Source organism: Canis lupus, chromosome 29, assembly GCF_048164855.1.
Source record: "Canis lupus baileyi chromosome 29, mCanLup2.hap1, whole genome shotgun sequence".
Lineage (NCBI taxonomy): Eukaryota > Metazoa > Chordata > Mammalia > Carnivora > Canidae > Canis > Canis lupus.
In genome coordinates, this window is record NC_132866.1 from 6,358,999 (window position 1) to 6,369,471 (window position 10,473).

Here is a 10,473-nt window from a genome sequence, read left to right on the forward strand (position 1 = left end):
CCAGCATGTGTGTGTGGGCTGGGACTGGAGTCAAGTCTGAAGTCATCACGGAGACCAGGGAATGGGACTTTCTCCTTCTCCCCCCCCCCCTTGTGGGGGCTCACCTCCTACAGTGTCATTCCTGGGGAGAATCCATACCAAGAGGTCCAACCTGTGGCAGAGAAGGGTGACAGGTGTGGGAGGCATGCTGGGCAGTGGTGGAGAGCAGGACACAGATGAGGAGGTGGTGCGTGGGATGGTCCCCATCTGGGCAGCAGACTCCTGGGCTTCGGAGGCATTAGCCAGGCTCCAGATCCTGGGGGAAGTGGATTCTGAGCTTTGTTTCCCACCACCTTCCTGTCCCATAGGCCTCCCATCCCCCTCTGCCTGTAAGGCCAAGCCTTCCCTCTCCGCTTCTCCCTTAACCCTTCTTCCTCCCTCTTCACAGACAGAAGGAAACTACTGGCTTGTGCATTGGCCAGTTTAGGGGTCCCACCAGCTTCAGGTGCAGGTTCAGCCTGTGTGGTGAGGGTCACATTCCCTCAGCCCCTCCAGGCAGGTCTTTCTGAGTTGGCTTCATTCTTGAGGTCCAAGGCAGAAAGGTGGCAGCAGAGATGCCAGTTTGTATTGCTTTTGGGTTCAAATTTGTCAGGAAAGATTGAGATTCCTTCTCTGCTCTAGAACTGATTTTACTCTGCTTTGATTGTCCTGATTGTGTCATGTGCCCACCCAGAGCCAACCGGTATCCCCAGGGGATGCGATGCTCCGATCGGCTAGTGCTGGAGAGAAGAGCAGAATCAACCCCATCCAAACCGTGTGGACTGATGGTGGTGATGAGCAGAAATCGGGGTTATTGCTGGAAGAAGGCTGATGATGGATGCTAGAGAGGCAAGCCCCAAGTGTCCGTTACACCCCAATTCCTCCTGCCTCCAAGTCTCCTACAACTGCCCCTTTAAGTGAACGTCTATTCCCTAGGACTGAACCCCAGCTTGACCAGTTGGCCCTTGGGGCATTCCTTAACCCCTTTGAGGAAGAATATGTCAGATGGTCTATTTACTGTAAAAATGCACCCCGATAGTGAAGAATTCATGCCAGAAGCTTTTCAGTAACGGAGGGGATATATATCTCAAATTGACAAAACTCTATCTTTTGGGGTCTGAGTCCTGAGAACGGAAGCTTTCAAAGTTTCACGGTAGTGTTCAGAGGAACCCATGAAGACGTTTTAGCAGGGCCTAGCCTTCCTGCTTAAAGATCTCAACAGGGATACTGCTGGAACTTGAAACATCGTTATTCCTCATTGTTGGACTTCAAGCTCTCACTCTTAAAAGTCTGGGTTAAGGCCAAGTGTCATGCTTTGGCAGACTTTAAGCTTTATTTGATTTCACTTTCCATAATGCGAAGGCTTATTAAAGTAGATTCCACAGAGACCGACTGATCAGGGAACTTCTCTGCCTGCCACAAGGGCGGAGTGGAATACCCTCCTGGAAATGGAGATGCATTCCTCAGACAGGCTGTGAGCCCTCCAGAGTAGGGACCACCGATCACTCACTGTGGTATCTGTAGCACCTAATGCAATGTGGACCATTGCCTGTAAAACCCTTTTTCTGGAACACATGCAAATTCATGATTTGGCCATAGCCAGCCTGGCCTTCTTTGTTCTCTGTACATCATCACATGCATCACTGTGTTTTATAGCTAAATGTTTATGTCCTCTCCTTGTCTGGGTCTTGAACCGTCATAAGACATTGATCATATGTTTCTTGCTTTCCTATGCCTTCTTTTAAAAAAATCTTCTAATTTTGTTTCTAACCACAATAGCAATACATGTTCATTTGGAAAAGCCCGGTGAAGAAGAAAAAAAAAAAAAAGGAATTCAAGTAATTCTAAAACTTTTCGTGTAACCTTCCATTTTTCTATAAATATGTATATATATTTTTACAAAAGAGGATCATTCTATATATGCATTCACCTTTCTTTTTAAAAAAGATTTTATTTATTTGAGAGAGAGAGAAAAAGAGAGAGAGAGAATGAGCCAGAGGGAGGGGCAGAGGGAGAGGGAGAAGCAGACTCTCCATTCAGCAGAGGGTCCATCTCAGGGCTTGATCCCAGGACCTTGAGATCATGACCTGAACCAAAGGCGGGAGCTTAACCTCCTGAGCCACCCAGGTGCCCATTTACCTTTCTTTTTTTTTTTTAATTTTTATTTATTTATGATAGTCACAGAGAGAGAGAGAGAGACAGAGACACAGGCAGAGGGAGAAGCAGGCTCCATGCACCGGGAGCCCAATGTGGGATTCGATCCCGGGTCTCCAGGATCGCGCCCTGGGCCAAAGGCAGGCGCCAAACCGCTGCGCCACCCAGGGATCCCTTACCTTTCTTTTTAAATGAACAATATAATGTAAACATTTCTGTGTCATTCTATGGTTTTCGTGACTGCATTGGGTTCAACTTTAGGCTTCAATTTTTTTTTTTCTCTAACAAACGGTATAATGAGCATGTTTAGGGATAAATCTTCATGCAAATATATGGGTAGTTTCTTGGGGTAAATTCTCAGAAGTAAAGCTTCTGGATCATAAAATATGGATATTTTTTAAGGCTTTTTGGGAGCTATTGCTACCAAATTACTCTTTGCTGCCAATAGTAATTTCTTAATTCTGGTCCTGATGCCAGTCCTGCAGCATCATTGAACAGTGTCTAAAGTGCTCTTGGCTGCCCAGTAGGGCATATGTTGCCAAGAGCTGACCTTTGTAGATGAGACTTCCTTCTATAGTGTTTCTTTGTTCCTTACAGATGAACGGGTATTTAGGGTTCCATGTTTCCCATGGCTTCTTGTTGAAACATGTCTTTTAAAATTGATGATGAATGCAATCACCAACTTGAGACATTGGTTATTCAAGAAGGCAGTGCTGTGCTGTCCTTTGCTCCATTATTCAGCTTGCATTCTTGTAGATCTCCCACTGAACAAATTTAGTCGATTTCTCCCCCAAGAGGTGGGGGGAACCAGTAGGTAAGGGCCCCCTTACCTGAGAATAAGACCGTGTCTCTACAGACCAGCTTTAGTGAGGGCTTTGCCCTGTGGAATTATTCCAACCATAGGGATTATTTTGCCCAGATAATGCCTTGGTGTCTCTAGGGATGGCCATGGCGAATTTCCTAGGAAGTGAGCTGAGGTGTTCAGCAAACCAGTTTTTAAAAACTGTAGGCTGTTATTTGTGGCCTTTTCAGATGCCAGCTGCAACTGGCCAGAGTCCGGGATGCTCGCTAGAACGTCCCTGGGCTGTCCGTGAGCTGGTCACAGATGTTCTGGCCAATGGGAAGCGAGAGCTAATTTGCTCTCAGGGCCCTAATTGGCTGATGGGACAATCCCATGCCTACTATTTTGAGTCTGTGTTTCTAGCCCCAGCTTGGCAGGCTTGCTTGAGACATCTGGCAACAATGATCAGAATGCCTTTTCTTTCCTTTTTTTTTTTTTTCAAGGAGGCTCACAATCAGTTCATCTGTGGACTCACAAGGAAAGGCTCATTTAGTAGAGCCAACATGTTTCAAAGACAAGTATATTTTCATTAACTAGCCTCAAAGCAGTAATTATATGTTCAAGGAACACAGTAAAAATTTATTTCTAAATATTTGGCAGTGAGAAGTTGAAGGCGGTGTGTGCGTATATGTGTGTGCGCGTGTGTGTCCAACATGTTGCATGTGTTTTAAATAAATCCAGCATCTTCCCTTCAAAAAGGAAGCAGGAAATGCAATTGTAGACTTAATTTTTAGCAACAGGATGTGTTTCTAAATGCTGCTAATATATCAAAAAGAAGATGTGTAAAGGCTTTAAAATTGTTATCAAAGCAATTGTGAGACAAATGAGATATCCTTTTTTTTTTTTTCTTGAAGAGATGGTGGCGTCTGAACAGTGAAAACCAAATTTCAACCAAGGATCAAAAGCGACAGTGGTGTCTTTGCATGAGATGCCGCTGAACTCCGATGCACCCCCCCCCCCATCTGATTCACAGTTTATAATCACAGTTATCACAGAGCCATTAAAAGCCTATTAACTTGAATTCCCACAATTCCTTGAGGGCAAGGGCAAAGAAAGAGCAAAATAACTTTGAATGTAGATGTAACACAACGTTCGAAAGAGGAGAATCTCTTTTAATTATGCCAGCGAAGGAAGATGTCTTATGGATGCATCCACCCTAGCAGATGGCTGATGAAAGAATATACCATGAAGTCTCAGGACGCTCAGGATGTTATGAAAATGACTTCTCTGTGTGGAGACTGGGACAGCCTCCGCCTGTTCCAGACCCCTCTCTGAGAGGAGGAAGAGCGGATGGCTTGTTAAAATGTGTTCACTGCTGGGTAGGCCGGCTGGACGAACACCGTGCAGGGGCCGACGGAACCAGCCTTCTGAAAGGAAGCTGCAGCCTCATTCGGTGCAAGCAAAACCCCAACAAATATTCAAGCCATTGTCACATGAGCAATTTGATTTCATGTTTTGTCCACCCTTCAGTGCCTTCGCTGGCATTTCCCCTAACAACGTTATTATGTGCTGTACAGGAAGGCAGTGTAGTCAATACGGTGTCTTGAGACCTCAGATAAAATGCAGAGTTCTTATCTCAGCACAGAACAATTACAGGCATCCTAGAGCCGCGAGCTGTGTGCATGCCAGTGGTGGAGCCTGTCCCCAAGTCTCTGGGGCCACCACCACCACGAGCTGTACCCCAGCTCTCCAACGCGGCCCACACTCATGCAGCCCTGGCAGGCCGGCCACCAACCTCACCTCGCCTTTGTGGATTCCCCTGAGGAGGGAAAGCGCTTTCTCTGCGGCACTGACTCCGAAACAACCAATTCCAGTCAATCCACCCTCACCTAAAATGAGTTCTTCCTGCATGAATTACCCACATTCACTGCCCAGCTTGATCTCGTTCCCGCAATGGATAAAGCGAATGGCTCAGTCCGGGGAGAGCGGGTTATTGACTAAGAGCTTAATTAGGCGCACAAGCGTGAGGTGGTCATTCTCCTACAGTCAGGACGACTGGACCGTGGCGCAGCAGAACCATGAATCTGGTTTACTCTCATTTGCCTGAGCCACACTTGAATCAATGGGGCAGCAATCTAAATTAAACATTAAGACAACCACACTGCAGTATGTTTATGTAACTGTGCAGAGAAACAGCATGTGTCTCGGGGTCCTCCAGGGGAAAACATTATTCACTTCCCTCCTTCTGCATCAAGCACACTGAAGGTTGGTATGGGACCGTCCCAAAAGTGTTTGGGCACCTGAGGGAAAACCTTCTAGGTAAATGTAAGCTCTTTTAGCCTCCTGTTTGGCTTCTGAGTCTCTAAGAGTCTAGAGGGGCAGCGATCATTACCCAGGGATTAGGCTGCAGTGTGTATCTGCAGGTGCAAGATCGAATGTGCCCATAGGGCTTTCTGAATCCATGACCAAGGTAGGTCTCGCGTACCTCCTCATTCTCCATGGTGGCGCATGTCAAACTTTTATATGTACCTGAATCACCTGGGAGTCTTGTTAAAGCATGCATTCTGATTCAGAAGGTCTGGGGAGGGGCCTGAGAATCTGCATTTTGAATCAACTCCAACGTGGTGCCCGAGGCTGCTGTTCCAAGGACCATACTTGGAACAGCGAGGCCCTGAGGGGAGGGTTCCTTACCTTACGACCAACTCACGCACTGGAGAAGGGTAGGGGAGAAATGATCGCTGACCTTTTGGTGACAAATTGGAAGCCAGAGGGGGTACAGAAAGAGACAAGGAACCAGCCAGTCCTCCCTCAGATGAAGGGATGTATCTACTTTGGCTTCAGTTCCATGTCCTGTCTGGTTCCTCCATCAGGGTGTCACTTACGGAGCGAAGGAACAGGTGACACGTGTGCAGAAGGTGACATGACAAGACTTCATGCTGTGTAGATTTCCTATTGGCCTTTGCAAGGCCCCCGTTATGGGCGGAAATGCCCCCAGAATGTGAAGAAAGAGCAAGAGCAAGAAAGGACAAATTGGTGGTCATCCACACCATTAACTGAGTTGATGAACCTTGGGTCCCCGTAGAGCTGAGAAAGGAGGGCCTAAGGCCAGAACTTAGCCCAAGTCTGTCTTTTATGACTTTTCTCTTCTTATTATCTTTGTAACAAGGCTCTTTTATTAGCTTGCAATTTCCTGCCATGTTGATGAAATCTCCATTATGTTTTATAGTACAAAATAAGAGGATAAAGGAGATTTTAAAAGGCCCACAGATCTCTTCTTCGTTTGGGGACCCTGCCTCCGCTGCTTCTCCCGCCGGCTGGGGTAGAGATGAACTTTCTGTCACGTTCAGAGACACTGCTCATTTTCTCTTCAGCAGAAAAATAGATATTTATTTTGCCGTTTCGCTCTACGCTTCTGGAGGCTGGCATTTCCCATTTTAGTGCTCTGCGTTTTGAACCACACTTGTAATTACTGCTGTCTTTTATCCTGTGTTTTCGCAGGGCTCTCCCATTCAAACCGCGAGAGGACAAGAGCAGCTGTCTTTCCAGGGGGCGCAGACAAAGCACCACGTCTCTGCGGCCACACACAAGTGGAAGCAGGAATAAAAATCCCAACAAGTGGAAAAACGGGCACCCAACTCAACGTCTCCGCTTGTCTCTTTCAGCGTTTGGAGGAAGAATAAGCTCAACACATCTGCTGCATTTCGGGCGCGTCTTATTTATTTTCTAAGGTGCTTTGCTTAAAAGAGCCAAAGCTCTCAAGAAGGCTTTTTGGTTGTTGCCACCTGTATTCCTGTGTCTCCGCCTCCTATGACCTGTCGGGTCAAGGTCACAGAGGGCAGGTGCCTGTGCGCTGCTCTGGACTGCCTGGACGCCCTGAGCGGCCCGCCTTCTGCTCCTCCTTCCAGACCTCTGCTCTGATGACCGGCCTGTCCCCCAGGCATCAAGGCCACACTGGTTCCCTGCCATCTCCTGAGGGAGCCGAGCTGCACCCACCGCCAGGGCCTCCATCTGCCTGGCACGCGCTCCCCTCTTCCCCGGCTCGTTGCACCTGTTCACTTCTTCGTGCCTTCCTCACCATCCCGGTGGCCTTTCAGATTCATTCAGATCCCTCTGTTGTGCGGTCCTGCAGCACCCCGGGCCTCTCTTGGTTGTGACTGATTGTGTGTGTGGCAACATCTCTGTCTACAGGAGGGTCAGCTTCATGAGGGCAGTGGCAGGATTTACTGTGTCCTTCGCTGTCTCCAGCACAATCTGCTAGATCGTAGCCCCTCTCTGAGTGACCCACTCTCCTAATTATCAATGACCCCAAAGCTTCTCTGGAAACAATTTGAAGAGTTTATACCAATTCATCTTTCAGCAAAGTTATCAAGAGTTCAGTCACTACAATGACAATGCCCCATGTGATTTGAATTTGGGGTATCACGCGTGTCGGCAGAGTCAAGGGCTTTTGTAAATGTTAAGTGAGTTAGTTTCTGCCTTTCAATTCAATAAACTTCCAAGTTGGTGAGGTTCTCCTTCTTGTCTTTCAATGAGTCTTACTTGTCTGGATCTGCTGAATTGTTTTCTTGAGTGGAAGGGAGAGAGATGCTGTTAATCTTCCAGATAGTTTGCAACACAGGGTGCAACAAAAAATGTGCTTCCGTTACAGATGCCAGAGTATGTTTCAAGAGGGCATGCAAATGTGTTGTGTGTCCATTAAAATTTCCATTAGTACCATATGAATCATGAATCATAATAAGAAGTGCAATAAAAAGTCACCTTGGTTTGGTTGCTATTTGCAGAGAGAACCCAGATAGTTTACCTTGCAGTGTGAAACAAAAATGTGTTTTGTAGTTCAGACAGCTGAGAATTTCTCAGTGCTCAACATTTACACGCAGATGGAAGCTAAGTTGTACAGGATTTGTGGACGTGGGTGTGAAGATGAAACATTCATTTGGTGGAGCGACAACTGGAAGCACGCCTGTGTGTGCAGGTCTGAGTGTTTGTGGGGCCATCCCAGGTGGGCATGGGTGTGTGAAAGCATTCCTGCAGAGTGCCCATCATCCCATCATTTTCTCTCCCATGATAGATAGCACATCGTTAATTAAACAAGGAATGGTATGGGAACCCATATAGAAGAGATAGACACATCTACTCAACGCTTCAGAGGTGCAAGATCTAAAAGTCCAAGTACACAATAACTGTTAAGTCAAAAAAATATATTGGGCAAAACAACGTAGATAGTTTGCTGAAAATAGTTTTCAATTAATCAATAATTTGGGGTACTGATCATGGGATATACTGGTAAATTCATGATTTCCTACTTATAAAGACTGATTTTGGTGATCGCCTTGGTGGTATTTGAAAACAGGACGGGCATATAGTGGATGTTTGGTAAATATTTGTTGAATGAGTGAATAAACACTGCTACATGCTCACTCGTGTCTGCATGGGCCCCGTCTAACAAGCTGTCTTGGGGACCCAGCTCGGGCGGGGCATAAGGCAGGCTGGGGCGTGGACCTCTGCTGACCTCAGCCCCAGTGACTTGAGCGCCCTGAGTGCTCCAGGACTTGTGTGCAAACTGGGGAGGGTCGTGAAGTTCAGCCCAGTAATTCAAACCTCTGCAAATACTAACACCAACAAGGAGCAGCCCACCCCAGTCTGTGACTAAGAAATCCTAGCTGAAGAAAAATGGAATTTTATTTTTCCTGGCCGGGTGTCCTTTATTCAGTTTTGATTTCCTTGGAGAAATTTGTTAGAATTTTAAACAATCATTCAAAGGGGAAAAATGGAAACACACCTTAACCAGCGATCGTATCCCTTGTTTAACAGAGCGAATGACTGAAGACAGAGGAGATGCAAAGTATATTTCAAAAATGAGATTTCAGTTCTAAAAAATTTTCTGCTCCATTGGTGGAGATGAAGTGAATGCACGTGAAATACTGGGTTGGAAATGGCCCTGGTTCTAGGCCTTTAAACTTGAAGTCTTTGGCTTCCTCTGCGCTTCTTGCATTCCTTTCAGCTTCGGGGTGTGGGAGGAGCACGTTCTGCATTAGTGTCTCCCCTCTGCCCGCATCCTGCGTGCAGTGCTGCCTGGCTTCGCTTCTGCTGCCCAGGGCCACAGGCGGCACATGGTGTGGATCGTTTGGCCCTTGACCTCCAGAGGTCACCAGAGAGAGGGATTGTGGCCAAGAGGTAGGCATTTAGATGGGTCTTGTTGACGGGCACTGAGGGGGGCACTTGACGGGATGAGCACTGAGTGTTATTCTGTATGTTGGCAAATTGAACACCAGTAAAAAATAAATTTATTATTAAAAAACTAGATGCGTCTTGTTTTATGCAAATTAAAGAAAGGGAATTAAAGCAATCTTCCTTGAAGTAGCTGCTGAAGAATTTAGTGGAGTCAGGGAAGAGCTGCAGAGCGAGCAGTTTCACGCTGGCATTTAACTTGGCCTCAGTACATTTGGGGTCGAGTTCAGGCTCTGCTACATATTAGCTGTGTGACCCTGGGGAGTCCCTCCACTTGACTGAGGCTCGGTCTCCTCCTCTGTAAGTGGAGGTCATTGCTGATGCCTGTGTGGGCCTCTGTCTGTGTCCCCGCAGGAACCAGATGGTCCACTCCTGAGACAGAAGACAGTCTAACGAAGGATATGCTTCTAGAGAGGTGGACGGGGTTGAGGGGCTGACAAGAACCAGTGAGAGCCAAATGCCTCGTCCACCCATCCACCCATAGGCCCAAGGGGTGGGGAGAGGTCGTCATTGACAACAAGAGCTGCAGGGGTGGGGGCAGGGCCACCAGACTGACCAAAGTGGGCGATGAGGGGACACAACACAGCTCCTTCCAAAGGGTGGCCTGGGAGGCAGGGACCCTGGAGGTCAGTCCGACCCAGTGGGGTCCTGGAGCCTGTGTGTACATCTTTTCCCAACTCCACGTTGGGTGGTGTTAGCTTGAACACCACAGTAGAAGTATTTATACCATGGAAATTGGCAGCAGACACCACTACAAATGAGACTGTCCCCTAGATGGCAGGTGGTTAACCACTTACTGGCACATGGCACCTTGTCCTTTTTCACCCTGCCCTTCCTATTCCCACTGCTTCTTCCTATTGGGTGAATCCAGCCAGCGGCGAAAGGTGGGGAACAGGAGACGCAGTCTCTGTAGGTCAGTGTCTACACCAGGGCATTGAATGGAGTGGGGATGGGTCGAGAATGATCTAGCATGTGGGAGGCATGCAAAAGGAAAACAACCAGCACGTGTCTTGGGACTGTGGTGAAAGTCACGTAAAACCATGAGCAGCAAGTAGGAAAGTACTAAGTCAACAATGAAGTGCTTTTCACATGTGCCTTTTTTTTTTTTAAAGATTTTATTTATTTATTCACAAGAGACACAGAGAGAGAGGCAGAGACACAGGCAGAGGGAGCCTGATGTGGAACTTGATCCCGGGACCCCAGGATCACGACCTGAGCTGAAGGCAGACGCTCAACCACTGAGCCACCCGGGAGCCCCAGATGTGCCCTTATATCTCTTGCAAAGTACTTTA